Genomic DNA, 21,138 nt, shown 5'->3' with positions numbered 1-21,138 from the left:
CTTCGGAGGAGCTTCCAGCACCTCAATGTCTGTGCTGTAGTGAGAGGCCCAAAACTAAACACAGTACTCAAGGTGTGGCCTCACCAGTGCCACGTATAGGGGGACAACCACTTCCCTATCCCTGCTATCCACATTATTTATGACACAAGCCAGGATGCTGTTGGTCATCTTGGCCACCTGGGCACACGGCCAGCTCGTATTCAGTCTGCTGTTGACCAACACCCACACACTCCTTTTCTGTCAGGCAGCTTTCCAGCCACTCTTCCCCATGCCTGTAGCGTCACATGGGGTTGTTGTGACCCTAGTGCCAGTTGCGTCACTTAGCCTCATTGAATCTCATACAACTGGCCTCCGCCCATCAATCCAGCCTGTCCAGATCCCTCAATAGAGCCTTTCTACCTTCAGATGAGATCAACACTCCTGCCCAACTTCGTGTCTTCGGCAAACTTACCGAGAGTACACTCAATCCCCTTGTCCAGACCATTGATAAAGATATTAAACAGAATTGGACACAATACTGAGCCCTGGGGAACACAACTTGTAACCAGCTGCCAGCTGGATTTAACTCTGTTCACCATAACTCTTTGGGCCCAATCATCTGGCCTGTTTTTTTACCCAGTGAACGGTATGCCCATCCAAGCCACGAGCAGCCAGTTTCTCCAAGGAAATGCCTTGGGAAACGGTGCCAAATGCTCTACTGAAGTCCAGGTAAACAACATGCACAGCCTTTCCTTTGTCCACTAAGTGGGTCACCTTGTCATAGAAGGAGATGAGGTTAGTCAAGCAGGACCAGCCTTTCATAAACCTATGCTGACTGGGCCTGATCACCTGGTTGTCCTGTACCTGCCATGAGATGGCACTCAAGATGATCTGCTCCATTACCCTCCTTGGCACTGAGGTCAGACTGACAGTCTGTAGTTCCAGGGATCCTCCTTCTGGCCCTTCTTATAGAAGGGCATCACATTTGCTAACCTCCAGTCAACTGGGTCCTCCTCAGTTAGCCAGGAATGCTGATAAACAGTTGCAAGTGGCTCAGTAAGCACTTCCACCAGTTCCCTCAGTACCTTTGGGCATATTCCGTCCGGCTCCATAGACGTGAGTGTGTTTAAGTGGTGTACTAGGTAGTTAACCATTTCCAATTGTGTTACGGGAGCTTCATTCTGATTGCCAATTCTGTCTTCCAGCTAAGGGGACTGGGTACCTGTCAAAAACTGGTATTATTACTAAAGACTGAGGCAAAGAAGGCATTAAGTACCCAGCCTTTTCCTCGTCCGTTGTCACTATGTTTCCTGATGCATCCAATGAAGAACAGAGGTTCTCCTTAGCCCTCCCTCTGTTACTTATCTATTCACAGAAACATTTTTTATTTTCTTTTACAGCAGTAGCCATATTAAGTTCTTTTCGGGGCTTTGGCCCTTCTAATTTTCTTCCTACATAATCTCATGACATCTTTGTACTCCTCCCGAGTTGCCTACCCCTTCTTCCAAAGGTCATAAACTCTCTTTCTTTTACCCTGAGTTCCAGCCAAAGATCTCTGTTCAGACAGGCCAGTATTCTTCCCTGCCAGCTCATCTTTTGGCACATAGGGAAGGCCTGCTCCTGCACCTTTAAGATTTCCTTCTTGAACAATGTCCAGCTTTCCTGGATTCCTTTGCCCTTCAGGACTGACTCACAAGGGACTCTGGCAACCAGGCTCCTAAATAGGCCAAAGTATGCCCTCCAGAAGTCCAAGGTAGCAGTTCTGCTGACTTCCCTCCTTAATTCCCTGAGAACTGAAAACTCTATCATTTCATGATCACAGTGCCCAAGACTGCCTCCAACCATCACTTCACCAATATGCCCTTCTCTGTTCACAAACAACAGATCCAGTGGGGTGCCTTCCCTAGTTCATCTAATTTACTGGAACACAATTTGGGAAGAAATGCTTACCTTCTTGTTGAATCAAGGTTTACAAACGATGAACAGTACGTTAGTCTTAGTAAGCACACTGGATCTGGTCACTTTCATTTAACAGTCCTCTGCATTAGATCAGTTTTGCTCTAATTGTATATATTCCATTCAGAAAATAAGCATATCTGACAAACTGGAGGCCTTCATTTTCACAACATACATGAATAAGAGACTAACTTAAGCTCACGAGCAGACTTAACTTGTTTAAATTTAGCCTAACCAAAATAAGACACTTACAAAGTAACTAAGATCCAAAAAGTTCCTTTAAAAATATCATCGTGATACCGAAGCCACAAACCTCTCTTAAGAAAGCATTTAAAAAAAAAAAAAAAAAAACTCAAAACAAACAAAAAGTTTGGTTTCACTAGAGCAAAGTTTATTTCAACACATTAGAATTACCCATCTATCACATAGTCTTAGAAAATTCCTAGTACTGCTATTTCTCTTATAATGAAAGTTAAACACAGTACATCCATGTACAGAACGGCCAATGTAATAGTTAATCCCATTTATGATAATCAATACACTTGGGCTTCTGTGTTTAAAAATAATGTTGTTGACTATTAGGAGCAATGTCATAGCAAGTATAATTCTAAGATATTCTTATTTTAAAAGCTGCATTTGAAGGAGCAACTACCCATAAAAATGCTCTGCTTAGTACTATGTTGTTCACACTGACAGCACTGATAGGTTATACCCGCCACACTCAAAAAAGACAAAACAAACCAACAGAGTAACATCTTTACACTAGTTTCTGATGTGTTTTTAATCATCTCCTTTCACAGGTGATCCAGAAGAACAGGCTGAAAACTGTATGTAGCAGGTGGCCTCTTTTAGCCTTCTTTTATGTACAAGTTACAACAGGCCCTCTCTACACCAGATGCAAACTCTATGCCTCAGCGACTGTAAGCCTCACAAGACCCAAGTAGTTTCAACATTTTTGTTTATTACTCCAGCCAAAGGCATTAGCTCAACTTGCAATGTTGTGTGAAGTCTTTAGGATAGGCTATTTTTCATTTCCATGTAATATAATGCCAACAACATACTCTTGAGTTGACAGCCTGTAGTTTGTCTTTTGGGGTTTTTTTAGACTGTAATTCACAAGAAACTGGTATTTTTCATGTAGCAGTTTTGTTGTTTACTACACTGTTATCACATTTTTTTCCCAATGAAAAGGAAGAACTTGTATTGGCCACGTGACCAACCTCTTTAAGCACCTTATACATTTTTACTACAAGTTTCCCATTACTCCCATCCCTAAATTTCTCTTCAATGTTAAAGACTTCCAAAAGTTCATAAAAACATATATAAAATACATTCCACACAAAGCTGATTTTAAACAAGAGCTTCTTGAACATAAAAAATAAAAACTCCTTTTTTAAAACAAAATTTTAACAACATGCTGCAAAGTTTTTCTCAAAATTCTCTCCTTTATAAAAATTTCATAACAGCACCCCTGACATAGTTTCAGATGGCTTGGATTTTTAAACACTTGTAAGGCAAATTCAGAATCCCAAAATTACAGAACTGGATTTTCTTGTTATTTTTCTAGTATGTGCTTTAATTTCTACCTCTAATGTGTAAATCGTTACATCTTAGCTATAATATGTATTATGCACTGTGAAAATGTTGCATTTTGAAATTCTGTGGTCCAAATGTTTATATATGCTAATACACAAACACCCACGCACTATCCAAAGCTTAAATTTTCTAGCACTAATGAAGGATGAGTTCCAGTCGTCAAAAAGAAGTATTCAAATATAACAACTATTCAAATGCATCAAAGCAAACAGTCTATATTTTCAAAAGTTCTTTTAAATAAAAAAAAAAAAAAAAACATAATAGAACAATGAAGTCAGTGCTCTAAGAATTATTAAAATTAGTCTAGGATTAACAGTTGACACCTGTAAGAATCCAGTCCATGGCCCAAATATTTGTCCACACAAACTTTCAAAAACAAAGGAATTGTTTTAATGGCATGTCACTGGTTTTTAGAATGCTTTATTTGGCTAAAATACATGTTATTTTGCTTGTAAGACACCTGTGCAGTTTGGTCTGAATGGAATTTTATTTATATCTACCAAACATTTACTAAATCAGTGACTGAAAGGCATTTATGATGACATGCACTACAGTCCAAATCGGACACTTTCAGGATTTAATGGAAACAAATAACTTAAGACATGAAATATTTATGTATCAAATTATGAAATCACTTGTCAAATCCAAAAATGAAGCAGCTCTTCAATTCTGTCTTCTACTGACACATTAATCTGACTACTCACGGCTTGTTCCTCAAGTCCATAACAAACACTCTATTCTCAAGTGCTTTTTTTCCAATTCAGATGGGTTACAAAAACTTAAAGCAAAAGTTGCCAAGTATTTACTCTATCTTCCCCTCTAAAACATCGGTTCCCATAGAAAGAGAAGGAGAAACTAAGTCAGACAGTTCAGTTGCTGGCTGCTGGTTCTCCAGTTCTGCTTTGGTTCCCATGGCAACTGATGGGGTATCAGGAAAAGCAAATAAAATAAAAAGGATAAACAACAGCTGAGGGTATAAGTGATATTTCACACACACACATACACACACACAAAAGACCTCCCTACTCCAAAATGCTAATAAATATAAATTATAACATTAGAGGCCCTGTGCTAGAAGTCAAAAACCAGTCTGCAAAAATAACCACATAAGTATGATCTGAAGCATCAAACTCTTCATTTATGAAAGAATCTGCACAGCATGAAAACTCTTCATCATCCAGCAAAATCCTTCTTCCCCCTTCCTATATAAGAACACACATATATACTGGCACACACAATAGTTGTCATTTACTTGCTTATGCATATCTGGCACCGTAATAAATAAGCTTATCCCAGGCTTATTTCAGAACAGAGATAGCTTCTGTTTTCTCTCCATTTTTTTTTTTTCTTTCTGAGCAACTCAGCCCTGAATTGCCACAAGCAGCAGAGATTAAATCCAAAGTATTCTCACTAAGTACTACCCAGTCATTGCTATATTTGGCCACTGTCTTATGAGAAAACAGAATGAGGCTGCTGATTGGACAAAACCTTATTCATGTCTCTGCCAGTAAAATATGGCAAAATACAAGGGATTCCTTTGGTCTACGTGTTGTTCTTTAACCCTGACATCTCCTGGACAGTTCTTCCTTCTGAAGGCTTTTCTCCTTTGGTCTTGGAACTTCTGATTTGTTTTTCACTCCGCTGAAACTAACAATAAGTTATGGGCTACAACCTATGAGGATGTTATTTTTCTCTCCACCATGTTTCCAGGTAGCTTGAGAGAGGATTACATACACCAACCTATACTTAATATAAGCAATATTGCAATATGCCGTTAGTTCAAGACTGTTTCTTATACATGGGAAGTACATATATTAGGGCTAAAGACTAGGTATGGAATGTTATCTTCAGCCCTGCCCTTGCAATTTTGACAATATTGGAGATCCAGACTATTTCACAAGTGTATGAGGCTCATCTTATCAGTTTTAGCGTTAGGAGAATTTATTCATGAAGTAGAATGAAAATATCCTCTTGCCCAGAATTACGTTCCTAGAGCTGGAGAGAAGGTAAAGAAATAGTTAAATGACAGGGGTGGGTAAAGACTGAGTTTACTAACATCGCACCTGATATACCTGAAGACTAAATATATATGGACAGGGACAGAAAAGAATATGGGAAAAGTCTGTAAGGTTAAAGTTACAGCACATAAAATTATTTCTCTATTACATTATGTTAATGGCAGAATTCATATTAACAAACTCAGCGCAAAAAGAGCACAGTAAGGAACCAAGAACGAAGTACAGGATAATCAGTGATGGCTGAAAAAAACTGAACAATCACAAACCAAAGATGATTACTTTTCAATCCCTCACATGAAAACATATAGGAAGTTATATATTAATTTAAATCTTAGAAGTATTTTCCTATTTTTGGCATCCTTATTATTCAACCTACACAAATTATCAAAGACACAAAATATCAAATACAAGCAAAAACAAAATTAACAGCAAATAATTCAGAATAAAGGTCTACCTACACAAGTAATAAACATTTAGAGAAAGGATAAAGGTATATATCCTTCTCAGAAACAAGAAATATGAAGATTTAACAAATTTAACACTGCATTTCAATCACCATGTTCAGCAGCCACTGATAAATACATTAATATATCCAATCATTCTAAGTGTGTTGTAATTTTGCTCTCCACAGCATTCAAGGATGATTCCACAAATTAAGCCAGCATCAAGTGAAAAGCACTACTCCTTGTTTTATGTTAACAAGCTACTGGGTTTTGTTTCACTAGGTTACTTTCATGTCAATATTTCAGTCATATCTGAGATGCCAAAAAACTGCTTTCTATTTACATTACTATTCCAAGCATGACTTCATATCACTTGGTCATAGCCCAAGCCGAAAACTTCTATATCCTCTCATCTCATATTGAAAGTGTTCCAAAACTGATGATTCCTTTCAGTTTCATTTGCTTTTCATTCTACTTGACAGGGTGACCTCAATTAATATAGTGGCCTAGATGTTTTCTGGTTTGTCCTTTTTTTTCCCCTACCAGTAATGTGTCAAACTTGCATTGTGACCGCTGCTGAACTGGGGTTTTTTAACAGAACTGTGCATTATGACTCCAATGTTGCTACCTGATGGCAGGTAATTAATTTAGAACCCATCACTGTGTATGATTAGTTCATGTTATTCTTCCTGCTTCCCTCTGCTCCATGTGCATTACTTCAAATACATCAGTGACTAATTTCATACAGCCACCTAGTTTCCTGAGATTCTTCCAGTTCAGTTTGATCTTTTCATAAGCATGATGTTTTTTCACCATTGTAAAACCTTTTTTTGCATTAACAGATAAACTCAGCCAGTACCATAAGGTCCTTTCAAATCACATCAAATAAAAATATCCTGCATTGTAACCAAGTCATCAAAAAATATGACATCACTCATTGTAAAGATAAGCTAGCCAATATTAGAAATCAATATGGGTCTCATGAACTTAAATTATATTCTTTGTAAGCATAGTTCAAAAGGTCTTAACTAGCGTGAGGTCTTAACTTACTTTTAATCTGCACGTAGCTGCTGTATTTTCAGAATAAAACTTAGTCAAAATTTCAGTAAATCAAAATCTATAAAGCATTTGATGAATTTGTGCTGAAAGCAAAACTCTTTTACAAACTTGGGTACATACATGAAGTAATTTGATGTCCCTTTGCCTATGTAACGCAACATTTTAGAGCCAGTTTTCCACTGTTTTATCCATAAACACTAATACAGGTATTCAAGAAACAAGTAATATCTTAACTTTTTTTCTGATACTGCAGTGGCATAGGTGACAGCCAGTGAGCTAGACAGACCCAATCATCACACCAGCTGCAAAAGAAATAACTGTATTTTCAAGAAATATAAGAGACACAAAATGAAAGGCCCATTATGCCCTTTTTTCAGGGGAACAGTTTAGGTTTGAATAGTTTTGACCTGAAAAACAAGGATTAACTGATTCTGCAATTGTCCTTCCATGGCTAGTAAGATAGATAAACTCAAAAGTACGGGCCATTTACTTGTCATCCTACTTTTTTCTCCAATTAAACCATCACAAACTTTAGAATTGCAATATATGAATGAATGTGTCAATTAGTCATACCAGTAACCATCCCTTTTTACCAAGCCAGAGAAACCTTCCACCACAGTACTAAACCACTGTACGTACAAAACAATACATGAATCTTCATTTCTACCCTTCACATGCTCAGATTATAAATAGATTAAATAACACAGGTAGCTTTTCTACACTGCTCCCTTATTTTTGTTAGGCTGGTAAGAACTATCTACCAATCTGTCTAATGCTATACTTAAACAGGGGTCACTGTGAATCTCCAGGCTGACTAAATCCTAGCATAATAAAATGCAACTTTTGCTTCTAAACACCAAATACTGTATACATCATTCTTTTGAAACATCTCTGAAAAACCTGTCTAAGTGTTTGTCACTGCTTTCCACAATCAGCAGTTCTCGGTAGGCAACGTATTACAAGTTGCATTGCTGTTTTCGGCAAAGAATAGTGATTTACTATTTCTGAGTCACCTTCTCCAACATGGGTCTTCCCAAAAGTTAGCATTTGACATTTTCCTAAAAAAATCCGAAGTGACTACTAGAAAGAACCAGACTTGCAACTAGGCATTCAAATAGTTCTTTAAAATTTAAGCAAACTTTTGCAGAAAAAGTACAAATTATTGAGTTATGAACCACTCAAATTATATATGGAAACAGACACTTGTAAGAGGCTGCTAAATAAACAATAAAATTCTGTGTATAAATAGAACATAATATAATGAACATGAAGATTTAGACACACGACCTAACTCATCCTAGCACTCAAATTATCTATCTTATTGCCTATGCTGCTAGAAGCAAAAGGGACAACACACACAGAAGAATGAACCCTTCCCTCAGTCCAAGTTTTCTGAAAGTAACAGAATGCAGGACAGATCTGTTGAGGTCAATGTATGAAGCAAAAATAAGAAATACAGCTTTACAAAGTGTGTTAGAGATTCCACTTAGCTACATTTCAAATATCTCCTACAACATAACACAGATTATTCCATAAAATGACTGCTCATGTATTTAATTTAAGCACTTTGCAAGATACCAAAACTACAGTAATTATATAAATTAAGCATTTAGAAACAAATAAAAAAGTGGTTGTCCTGCCTACAAGTCTTTACAGTACTAATAGATCTCTCAAAATAGTAATTCATTTCCATGACTGCAAAAGACTGTAGGCTACATTTAAATGCTACTCTGTATAAACCACTTACATCAACACAATAAACTTTGCAATATGCTATATATCCATAACTTCGTAATTGTTAACACTGAAACTTTACTGGCATCTGCAAGAGTCAAAAGATTATAAATTTACTTCAGTGATAATCAGAAACAGCTTGACGCATAGAAAACTCCTCAAAAAAAACAGGAAAATATTCCAAATTGCTTTGTATCTTTATCACATACAAACAAAAGGGAAATTACCGAGCATGATCTGCTCCTTTTAGTTCCTAATGTCAGGAAAAAAAGAGTATTTTGTAACTGATTGCACTTACTTGTTCACTGAACATTACTTTTACCCTAAAATTAGCAAGAGTGAGTGGGTTCCTTTCCCACATGCCCTCTGACTACTACTTCAAAACTAAACGTCTGGACAACGCTCAACTATGGAATCAATAGTTTTCATTCATTCAAAAATATGTTTGGTTCAGTGAAGACTACTTCCTATATGTTTACACGGGGGGGGGGGGGGGGGGGGGGGGGGGGGGGGGGGGGGGGGGGGGGGGGGGGAGGGAGGGAGACGGATAAAGCTTGAAAAGCATTTCAAGAAAAAAAGATGACAACTGCAGAAAAATGGTAGTGCTAATATCGCAGTTATATGCCAAACAACAAAGGATGTTCACTAACCGTTTGTTGTCATTATAGGACATTATTCTTTCCTTAAGACTTTTCTTTCTTTTCTAAAATTTACTTCTCCAAACACTCTTACATGCATTAAGTAGCAAGTAATCTACACAAACCCTTTATTATTTGGTAGCTGTTGTCAAGTTAGAAAACCAATTTGCCCAAAGGAAGGCCTCCTTTTTCCAATACCTTCCAGGTATAACTACATTAGAGTATTTTCTATAGTAAGTTGCCAGAAAGATGCAGAATTGCTGGAATGTATTACGGTGATTTTTTTCAATAATATACATACTTTCATTGTCTTTAATCAAGAGTTTGGATGTCAACTTTCTTCCCACTTCTCACACTTTTGGGGGACAGTAGCTTTTCAACATGGTCTATATTGACAATATAATGGAAAACATTCAATCGCTGCCTGCTGTTGTCTGACTGTCAGTGATTACTAAGTAGACTAATCCACTCAGTGTTTGAGGAGAGGGAGAAAAGCATCCATTTACTTAAGGTAATTTCCCCAGAAGAGCCAAAATGGGACTTTCTATTGTTTCTAGTATTAGACTTGGTAAGTACCAAAACAGAGGAATTCTTCTTGCTTTGAAAGCTCTTACAACTGTGCTATAAAGAATTTGTTTCCGGCATTACAGCTGTTGTAGAGGTTGGGTCCCCAAATGATCTGACTATTGAGCACTCTACCGGCTCAATTTTCTCCTAAACCACACAGCTGTATTCTCCACCATTATCTCTGATCTAACCCTTTCATCAACATTGAAAAGAAGCAGTACAGTGCTTAAGGGTAACTCCAAGGATGAAAAATGATCAGAGCTGCAATGGAAAAATACTGGTTTGCATTTCTTACGGTTTAGCCTTTTTAAAATTACTGTAACTACTTAGAGAAGACCACAGATGTAGGGAGTCATATCTTTTTTTAAATCAACTGATACAGCTTGAAAAACTAGACTCTCTTTCAGGTATGTATGCCTTATATTTTTAACTATGATAGTAAGGAATCTTCCTTAATGGCTTCCCATCTTCCTGGATCCATATACATGAAGTAAGAATTTATTTACGACTTTCCTTAGCAATACTTTCCGTCTACATGCCAGGTTATAAAGTACTAACTTACAACATACTGGATAAAAAGATGTGTGAAAGTGGGCATTTTGGGCTCCCTTTTATTCCCACAGGAACTAAGGATGTTTGGGAAACTGATTTTTACGGTCAAAAGCATATCTCTCGTTTTAGAAGTTCCAGTCACCAGGGCAAGCAAAGATACAGAAAAGTTATCAAACTAAGTGTATAAACTAGTGGAAACACCTCACTTCATTTCTAACCTGGAAACGTAAAACTGCAGGGGAGGCAGGGGGAAATCAACTTTACTAACACAGTTTATATATATTACTAACCAATATTTCTTAAGTACATATTTTTCACATTATGACAGGTAAGCTTACCCATGTAAGAGTACAGTAATTTTTAATACATCCATGGTTTTTTCCACATAATACTTAACAAGGCTGTGCTTATGACTATCTTACTACACCATCATTTTGTGTAATATAACCACATTTTATACTTCTGAGTTTTCCTCCAAAAGCACTGAGTATATAATGCATGAAAACACATTTCAGCAGCTACAGTTTTAGCAACGTAACTTTTGGTAAATCTAACAAAAATTTCTTATTCAGAACAACAAAAGCTACCAGAGAACTACAAAGGTTGGCTGATGTTAGTTTTTCAGGCTGCTTTACATTAAAAAAAATTGTATTTAAAATGTACGTCACTGCACACCCTTACCCTGTTTCTCCGAAGCTCACAGTTTATCATTTTGTACAGCATTTAGTTAAAATTAAATATTTAATACTGAGTCTGGTCTATGATGCAAGCACAACTAAAATGAAAGGCCTCTGTGGCTGCAGTGACCAGATTTTAAATGCAGGTAGGATCAATAAAAAAAAAAAATATAAGATCGTGCACAGACTCCATGTGTGAGTAGAATGGTTTATAATAGCTTGCAAATCACTACGTGCTTGCTGTAACCAGCTGTTCTTAAATTATGAATATGCAACCAATTCATGTTAAAGCCAAATCCCTGCACGACTTCTACAGGGAAATCCCAGTAGTTTTCGCTTGTTCTACACATTAGTTCTGTTACGGATACAAATAGCAGTAAGCTTCAGAACAAATAGGACCAAACTATCCGTGTTTCATGCACTAAGTCCATTATCACAGCAGGGGTAGCCTCCAGAACTTTCCTGTAACAGCTCAGGCAATACATCAATTATCTCCCAGCCAAAAAATAAAAATAATAAAAATAATAACAATAAAAAGAAAAATCTCCACAGCATTCACCAAAGCCCCTCTGCCAAACTAAGGCTTTTTTTGTTTCAGCCAATCAGATGGTCAGCCCTGACCTGAAGGCTTGCATCAAGCTTCAAACACTTAAAAACATCAATCATAAAAACAAAGACAGGACACTGAATTATACAGTATTAACCTCCAGGGTTTGCATACAAAGACCTTAGATTTATTTATGTCCTAGCACGTTAAGAGCTTTAGTACACTGTTCTTTACACCAAACTGGCTGCCAATTTGATGAACCTCTCTGCCCTCAGCAGGAGTACAGTGTCTTTGATTAATGAGTGCATGCTTGTGGAAAAGTGTTGAGAACAGAAAATGGGGCAAAATACATACAATTATGTCCCTACACATCCGACGGACCTCTACAATAATTTTTGTCAAACTGGTTTTCTTTTATACAAGAAGAGACCGAGGACTGAAGAGGGGTTGTGGGGTTGTTTTATTGATTATATCTGGATACCACACACAACTGTTCTAAAATAAGTATCTGATAAAATGCAATGCATTGTTCATTAAAGAGAATCTTTCAGCTTTAGAAGAACATTAATTCATTATTACAAATCTATTAATTAGTAGGGTGACAAATTAAAAAAAAACTTAGCTACATATTCAAAGCGAAGGAAAGCATACTTCCTAGAGGGTTTCAAAGTTGTAGCTTCTAGTCCAACAGTCTCACGACTGAGATTCAAGCTCAAGATCAGCTAGGCAGAGTATTTAGTGCCTCTAAATCACTCTGTTTAATAAATATTCTAAAGGAAATCTAGCTTACACTTCCTGTAATTTGCAAGGAAATACTGGTAGAGTTCTCCATTTTTCAAAAATTAAAATTCTTCCTTATCCCTTCCAACAAATCCAGAGCAGAACCAAGTTCTGTGTGGAGCTCCAAAAAGACAACAGTATCTGACAATCACTGCATTATTTCTATGCCGACCTTCTTCTCCAAGGTTACCTGAGACAACTTTTTATACTGAGCATTCCCACTGACTTCAACGGGACAATTACTAATGTAAATAGTCCATCAGGTAGACCAACTTTTTAGATGGTGCCTTTACATTTTTAGTAGTTTGAATTTTAAGGTTTTGTGTGATTCCTCCCTCAGGGGCTAGAAAAATCTCTGCAATCTCTTTTTGCAAACTACCAAAGCTTAACCCATTCAGCTCTTTACAATGCCTGACCTACATCAAGTGAAAAGAGTCTTATGTCCTTTAGACACAGAAAACAAGACATTCAAGAGGCCCTGATGGGTGTGAGCAGGAAGGCAATGGGAGAGATTTCACATTAATGGCAACAGGCATCATCCTGAAAGAATGAAACGACACTGACAAGCCCAGCACTGCTTTTCAGAGACTATGAGAGATCGATCATCTGTCACTAGGTAAGGCTTAAAAATGTATAGTATCTTTGATATTTGTCTCTTGCCCACCAATTGGAAAAAACATACAGATAAAAAGAAAAGAAACTGGTATTAGGTATTTTGTCAAATGCATAAATTAATTCTGTTAAATTAAGCAGGCAAAAACCCTGTATCTTCCTTCTCTTGTTGCTACATAAAAGTCTGAAACAAGCATGACTTCCTCACTCTCTGCGAGTGTTTCTTTCACCTACCTGGTGCTGTCATTAAATGCCAATACCACAATAAAGTAAATCACAATTTCTCCTCCCTCCCCAAAAAAGAAACAAAAACCGAAATCATACCATAAAATTAAGGGGGTTTTGTTATTCTCCATGTAAATCTCAAAGGAACTTCTGTATCAGACTTTTAAAAGTATATTGATTTATTTATTTTTAAGGAATGGCTTAAAAACATGGCATTATCTAAGTGTAAATTCAGAGCAATAAAGAGGCAAAAAAGTAAGCAAGAACTTAACACAGTGAACATGTGAAACTGTGTGCTAATTGGATTAAATATTCTACCTTTTTAAACTTAAAATTGTATAATTAAGAAGCAAAGTAACAGAAATACACTGAATCTTACTTGGCCCTTCTGCAAAGACAGGATGAAAACATGGTCCCCATTTCTTTTAACAACTATGTGCACTCAACTTATTCGAGTAGCATTAGTCTCTGCAGAACAAACCATGCATTTCAGTTTTCAAAGAAACATCTACCCAGCACATTACAGATGAGTCAGTGAACACAGTTTTTCTTCATACCTCTACCATCAACTTCTAGTGATGTTGGTAAAAGACTAAATCCTTCTGTGCATCGGAGTCCTTATCTGTCTAACAGTGAAACTAACATATTCTTACCTTCATAGAAGTACTAAGAAGTACTTACCTACACAGTAAGAACTAAGAAGTTCTTACCTACATAGAAGTACAAATAAAGAAACTAATGGGAACCTACTATTTTCCTTATGCAAATCTTCTGGTGACTCCCTTATTGCTTTTTTTTCTTCTTCATTGTTTTTAATTTGAAATAGGAAGGCAAAAATTGGGGGAGTGGGTTGGAGGAGGATTTATTTTCTCTGATATTACTAATACAGTATCCTTGTTTCTCTTCCTCATCAGTAAAGAATAAACTGGGAAGAACTCTAAACCCTTACCACTCACTTAAAACAAAAATGAGCTTTTATTCTATTATTACACAGAAAAAATACAATAAGAAGTTTTAAAACCTAGCAGTGTAACGAAAAATTTTTTAAAAACATGTCAGTCACAGCGAGGACATTTCATTTCCTTCTTTGACGCACTGCGGAAGATCATCTATATCTAAACTGAATTCTGCATAACGTTATCTTCACCACAAACTTCCAATTTCTTTAAAAGACGCTGACCAACACATACTTACTACATTTTGTCAATGTTCAGGATGTTGTAAACTATCCAACAATCACAAAAACCACTACTGTCTTTGACACCTATGTCAGTGTTTCTTCTGACAGCAATTTACAATTACAAACTAGTTTATGATGTGGTATGACATCATTTACTGAATGTACTGTAGTAGAACCAAATTAACTCAAAAGTTTGAGTCACACTTGGGAGAAAACCGGTACACTTCAAGAATCTTCACTGGGCCAAATGAAATTATGAGAACATAAAGCATCACTCTTCTGTAATCTTCTGTTAGAATAAAGTTTGTAGATTTAAAAAAGAAAATTTGGTTTTATTCAAAGATACCTGCATTAGGGACTGGGGAGGGTAGAATCACAGTGAAGCGATATGAACTGTGGGATTCCCTTCATATGTCATGGGCAGTGGGGTGCAGGGGTAGTGTAGCAAATTGCGTTTTTGGTTGTGCTAAATCTATACCCCCCCAACAGCTAAAATCTCTTAATCCCAAATATGCCATATAAGAATATTATGAAACTAAAAGCAGTAGTCAAGCACTAAATGCCTCCTTTCCCTAATTCAGGGAGACAGAGAGCACAAACTTCCTTTTCTTTGCAACTGTGATATTCCACATCTTGTGTAGGAACAGAAAAGTAGCAACAAAGACATTAACAATTGCAGTTCAAGCTGGGAGTGACTGTTCTGTTTCAATTCAATGACACCACTAATGGCTTCTTAGCAGTTCCATGAAATCAACCAGCTGTCAAGTCGATGCATCAGAAGGAACAGTTATGCACTCCCATAAGAAAAAGCAACACATCAGGATGTTTTGCAAAACATCTGCTCCTTTACATTGAAGTTCTATAATAAACATGCAAACAAAGAAAATGAGAAAAAGGACAACAGGACCTAAAGAGAAAGACTTTCATTACTTCCTTATTTGCATTTTCAGTGTCTCCCAAAAAGACCAAAAAAAAAAAAAAAAAAAAATCAGTCCTGTACTGTAGCACTTTCTTCTTATCATAAGGTCCGTACAAAGATTAAACAAATACACTTCGGTGGTCAACCACTACTCATTCCCTCCATAATATAAAAATATTGCTAATTCATCTTTCAAAAATGCAAAGCATCTTATTACATGTTCATGAGAACCTACTATTTTTCAGCAAAAGGTACAACGCATGTCTTCAGTTATCTTTCCCCTAACATTATTCAAATAATTTTACAATGTTATGGACAACCTAAAATAATCTACAAGAACAAATCTTAAAAACAATTACTTTTTGCAGGAACACTGATTTCTAAAGAACCAAGCACAGCAGTATTTAATTAAAAAAAAAAAAATCAGGATGAGGAATAGTAGTACCACAATTCTAGTTTATTTTCAATATACATTAGTCACAAAACCTTATTTTGTGCCATTCGGAACAAACTTTGGGTCAGTAATGAAAAAGGAACATTGCCCAACCATCTGAAGAAACATTTTTTTACTCCCCAGACAGTTCTATTTATGAAAAACTTCATCACAACCTGATTTTAGTACTCCACTGCTTACAAGGAATTGGTACTATCTATGATTAAACAAATATCCCCTGCGTGAACTGAACATAAAATTTCTTGAACACCAAAGAGATCCCTTAACAACTCCTAATGCCTCCTCTATACACACTTTACAAAAATTACCTTGGCTACCATTTTCTTAATATTATGTAGTTTACTGATTTTGCAGCATTGTGACAAAAAACACGTACATAGTTTATTATAGGTATGAGATGTCAAGTATACTCTCATTTCATGAAACTACTTATCCTCTGTTGCTCACCACTTATAACCTGTCAAATCTTCTAGACCTTTATTGTACGTATAATGTAGAACCATCTGTTGTACATGCTTTCAACTATTTAAACATTTTTATCTACCTAATATTCACATAGCTGGCAAATACTCAATACAACCACACTTTCTGATGCCTTAAGAAGAAGAAAAAAAAAAAAAAAAAAAAAAAGACCACCACACACACACACAGCCCCCCCTGACATCAGTATCTGACACTTGTTCCAACATAACATTAAGGACACTTCAGGCACATCATTAAATACTGACTTGGACAGAAAAAGTCTTGATGTGCTAACAACTATTCCTATTCCCTTCTGTGTTAACTGTTGTCAATGTTTTTCCCCAACCCTGAAGACAAAGAAAATGCAAATTAAATACAGGCAGTTTCATGTTCTCGTTACTGTGACTGTAAATATGCAGCAAGTAAGACGAGTATAGGAAAAAGAATGGAAAAAAACAGAACTTTACCTACAATAATTATTCCTTATCAAGTACCCTGTGTTTCACTAAGTCATCTCATGTGACCAAAAAAAACTTTTATGAGATTTAAAAAAAACAAAAGGGCAATTCAGAAGTAAATTAACAGAACAGTACCTTTTATTGTTTCCCTTTTCACAACAGCTGATACTGAGCTTACAACCAGAGGTAGAGATGATTTTTTTTTTTTTTTTTTGGTAAATGAGTTTAGCATAGTAACTATGTTTTGCACTTACATTATATAGTATCTGGAACATAATCCAAACTACATGTAACAAATCTAGAGCTACTTCTCAGGAGAAACCTTTTAACAGTATAGCTTAATAAATTTGTTGCTTCCAATTATGCTCCCTAAATCTGTCATTTAAAAATGGAACAACTCTGTATTTCCATTTTCCTCATCCCAAGTATAAATGGTTAATTCCTCAGGAAAGATTCTGTACCGACTATTTCATGTCAACTTTATGTCAGATTACTACTACTACAAAATAATGCAAATATCCATATGATTTGTTATTTAACATACGAACTTTGGAATTTTTTTTTTCTTCAACAACCAGCTAAGCAAGCATTACGTATTAAATACTAAAGGCCAGGACAGGAGGGAAAAAAAAAAAAAAAAAAAGGCGGCGGGGGCGGCTTTGGGGGGGGGAGAAGGACCCAAAAGTGCAATTATTTCTCTACTTGTTACAGAACCTGACACCAGATAAAGAAGAATATTCTTCACGTTTATTGAACGTACAGTCTCAACTAGGAACCTTTCTCTTTAAAGTGCGGTTTGCAACACGTTAGATCAGGAATTCCGGGGGAAAGCACACAGTCTTGGAAAAATTCCCCTTAAACTTTACATGACGTCACAGTCTGTCCCTGTAACATTTCCTAAACTTTGAGTCTTATCCAAAAGGACTTTCAGGATTTCCACTCATTCTTTCCTAAAAGAGACGGACAGACTTGGGAATAAGAATTTGCCCAAGATGGCGAAAGGCTCGTTGTTTAGAGGGCAGAAAAATGGAGGATATTGTAATATACACAAAGGGATAAATTTCAACAACTCGGCCCAGGGCTGCAGCTGCTTGTTTCTCTTTATAAGGAAGCAGCACGCACAAAGATAAAGGCACAGAGGCCCGCAGCGAGCCGGGTGCGCGGAACGGCGTCCGCTCCCGGCCCGCCCCCCACCCCACCGCCCTGCTAACGCACACCGCGGAGTGAGGTACACCTACGCACCCGCGTTCGGGAGCGCAAAGGCACGCGGAGAGCAGGGGACGCCCGTCAGGAGGCAGAGCACGCTCCCGCCGGCTCCCCGCGGTCCCTGCCCAGCGGCCGCTCCGCGCGGCCCCGCCGAACGCCTCACGCCGCTCCGCGCCCGCGCACTACCGACCGGCACGCCTGGGCCGGCCTGACAGCCCCAGCCGGCGGGCCAGCGGCGGACGAGGCAAGCGGGGCAGCTCAGCGGCGGCGAGACGAGAGCGGGAGGGCAGGCGGGGGCCGCGAGGGGCGGGAGGGCCGGCGCGGAGCGCACCGCGCCGCGCCACACAAAAGAGCCGCCCCGGCGGCCGCCGCCAGCCGCTGCACCGCCCAGGAGGCTGCGGGCGACCGCCGGCAGAGACGTGACCGGCGCCGCCCGGCCAAGGGACGGGCTTGCGGCCACGAGTAAAGTTTAAAATCGCTCGGGACGCAGGCTGTCCCGTCCCGAGACACCCCGGTCCCGGCCGCTGCCCCAGGACTCGCCGACCGACCGCAGCCCTGCCCGGGCAGGGCCCCATGGCGGGACCCGCACTCGCGCCCAGAGACGCGGCCGGCCCACCACAACAAAGAGGCGATACGCACCGGCAGGGAAACGGCCGGGGAGGCAGACGCAGCCTGAACTCGGGAACCCGAGCACGAGCGCAGCGCGGCAAAACGCTGTAACGTTTCAGGTGCTCATCCTGAGGAAAAAAAAAAACTCTCCCCGCTCTCTGCAGGGAGCCGGAGGAGCGGCCGTAACTCACCTCGGCAGTTCGGGAGAACGCTGCCGGCGTCTCAGGTGGCCGAAGGCTGGGTGCGCGTGCCGGGCAGCCGTCCCTTCCCGGCGCTCTCCGGAGTCCGACGCAGCTCAGGGAGGGGGCGGGGGGGCGGGTGCGCGCGCGGGGGCGGGGGCGGGTGCGCGCGCTGCGGGCGCAGCGCCGGCCGGTCCGTGCCCCTCGCCGCCGCGCCAGACTAAGCCGATCCCTCTTCAAGGTTTATTCAGCTTCACCAACCGAAAGTGACGTCAACCAGCCAGCTCTCCTCTCCCCAACAATGCAAGTTGCTGTTAACAAGACGGGGAAAAGAGAGAATTGTTTATCTCGTTCCAGCCGCGGTAATAAATGATCCATCAGCTCCTAAAAGGAGCAGGGGGAGAGAGCTGCCTGCCGGGCTTCCCAAGCGCAGCCTTTACGCTCACTCGGTACAGTTATTTTTCGTTTAGAAAAAGTTATGAACAGTTCATGTTTTTCAAACAACAACAAAAGGATGCAAGTCTGCATTCGGTCATTTTTTTAACGATGACTTCATCGATCGGGGGAGAAAGACGACTGCCCACCTTAAGTACGTAAATGAATTCTTACACTGCAGATAAAGCTCAGGTAAAAAAGTAAAATTTAATACAACAACAAAGAATGTGTGGTACAAACAATAGCCATCTACAGGAAGGGAAGGAGGAAAAAAAAAAAAAAAAAAAAAAAAAAACAACAAAACGACCTATTTCCCAAAGAGGAGACATTTTAGAGAAGCCTAGCAAATCAGAAATTCACAGGGGAAGCAACATTCAACTTTCATGCTCTAGAAGAACTAGGTAAATTAAATTCAAGTAAAACAGGCAACAAGGGGGGGGGGGGGGAATTAAGTTAGTTATGGGTGAGTATTAAAATTCATCAGCTATTGATACAAGAATTAAAAAGAAAAAAAAAAAACAGCACATCTTTTAAATGCCAATGTTCACGCCTTGCCTGAAACCACCAACACAGGTTATTTGTAAAAAAGTAAAAGCTGTACTTCCCTGCACCAACCCTTCAAGCTACACACATTGTATCCTCCCCTTTTTTCTTTCTTTGGCATAGTTTCAAACTCAGGCAGGGTTAAAGTACACTTCAAGAGCCAAAGGACTGCTCCCTACAAACCCTAACATTATAGATTCAAAGTTACACCACAGTGCAATGAAGAAAATCTAACCGATTTCAGTATGAGCTAGTGAAAATCATACTTGTAGAATTCAAGAACATGTACAGCTTGTTAACCTTGTTAAATGCTACATACAAGCATTTTAAAAATCAACATTATTTCTAAATAAAGCTGATCTCAGCATAAAGAAATATGCATATGTAGAAAGATGCCATTGTTTTCTGTTTCCTCTTCAGCCACTGGCTGTGATTTTAATTGTGCTGGAGGATCTTCATTAGTATTAACACATGGGGAGATTTCACAAAGCTGCTTCATTAGGAAAAAAAAAAAAAAAAAGCTTGGCAGACTAGCTCTTTTTGCATGCAATGAGAATGTCAGCCTTACCTCGGTCATTTGTAACATAATAAGTGCAAGCACAATGATTGCAATGCAGGAACACTGGGGGAAGGGCAAAAATGCTGCCTAATACGGGTATAAGAAAAGAAAGCTTCTCATTACGCAGTAAAATGTATGCTAAAAATTAGTGAAGATGATGTCTCATGAGACTCATGCTAAATACATTAATGTGCTGATATGTTTTTAATTATTATTTTTGTACTAGTTTATTTCATTCCCAGGATTCACATTCAGCAGCAAAGGTTTGCTAGCATTTATTGATTTTTTTGGTCTGCCACATTCCCGGAATACAGATTTTAATCATTTCACTACACCACACTCAGTAATTTCATTAAAAACTGGAACCTTCCATCCCCAGAAAGGCATTTAATTTCAATGACACACAATTTCTTTTAGCAGCAAACTGTCTCAACAGTAAAAGCTGGCCTAAGGTTCAAATGCATAATTTAGTCCTGAGTTCTCCATGCTCTGCATTCCTGTGAAGCTATAATTTGACTAACTACCTAATAACTGTAATAAGGACAATGATTTCCTTATAATATGTTATTAACCCGTATTTAATTAACTTGGAGGCCAAGCACTGTACATGTTTGATTGGGTCAGTACCTCTCTAACCTCAAAATTTACTAATAATGGTCTTGAAAAGAGAGCGTAGGATATGAATGAGTATGGGTACAATAAATAGCTGATTTGCTCAGAATGTTATGCGTCAAAAACTCATGCATCTTCC

The 21,138-nt window shown here is 38.6% G+C and overlaps 1 protein-coding gene across 14 annotated transcripts in view; it reads right to left on the bottom strand.

Moving 5' to 3' along the window:
* Positions 1 to 20,074, bottom strand: part of BAZ2B (bromodomain adjacent to zinc finger domain 2B) — a 163,601-nt gene extending 143,527 nt beyond the window's left edge. For 13 of the 14 annotated variants that reach the window (XM_042783805.1, XM_042783813.1, XM_042783807.1 and 10 more), the window contains exon 1: positions 18,863 to 20,073. The gene's annotated coding sequence lies outside the window, so the exon portion shown is untranslated. Of the gene's footprint in view, positions 1 to 18,862 lie in introns of all 14 variants that reach the window. The other variant, XM_042783818.1, reaches the window with a different exon arrangement.
* Positions 20,075 to 21,138: the final 1,064 nt, after the last annotated feature.

The sequence above is a fragment of the Tyto alba genome, unplaced genomic scaffold (assembly GCF_018691265.1).
Source record: "Tyto alba isolate M040663 unplaced genomic scaffold, T.alba_DEE_v4.0 Super-Scaffold_7, whole genome shotgun sequence".
NCBI classification, from domain to species: domain Eukaryota; kingdom Metazoa; phylum Chordata; class Aves; order Strigiformes; family Tytonidae; genus Tyto; species Tyto alba.
This window is presented reverse-complemented; position numbering and strand designations above follow the sequence as displayed.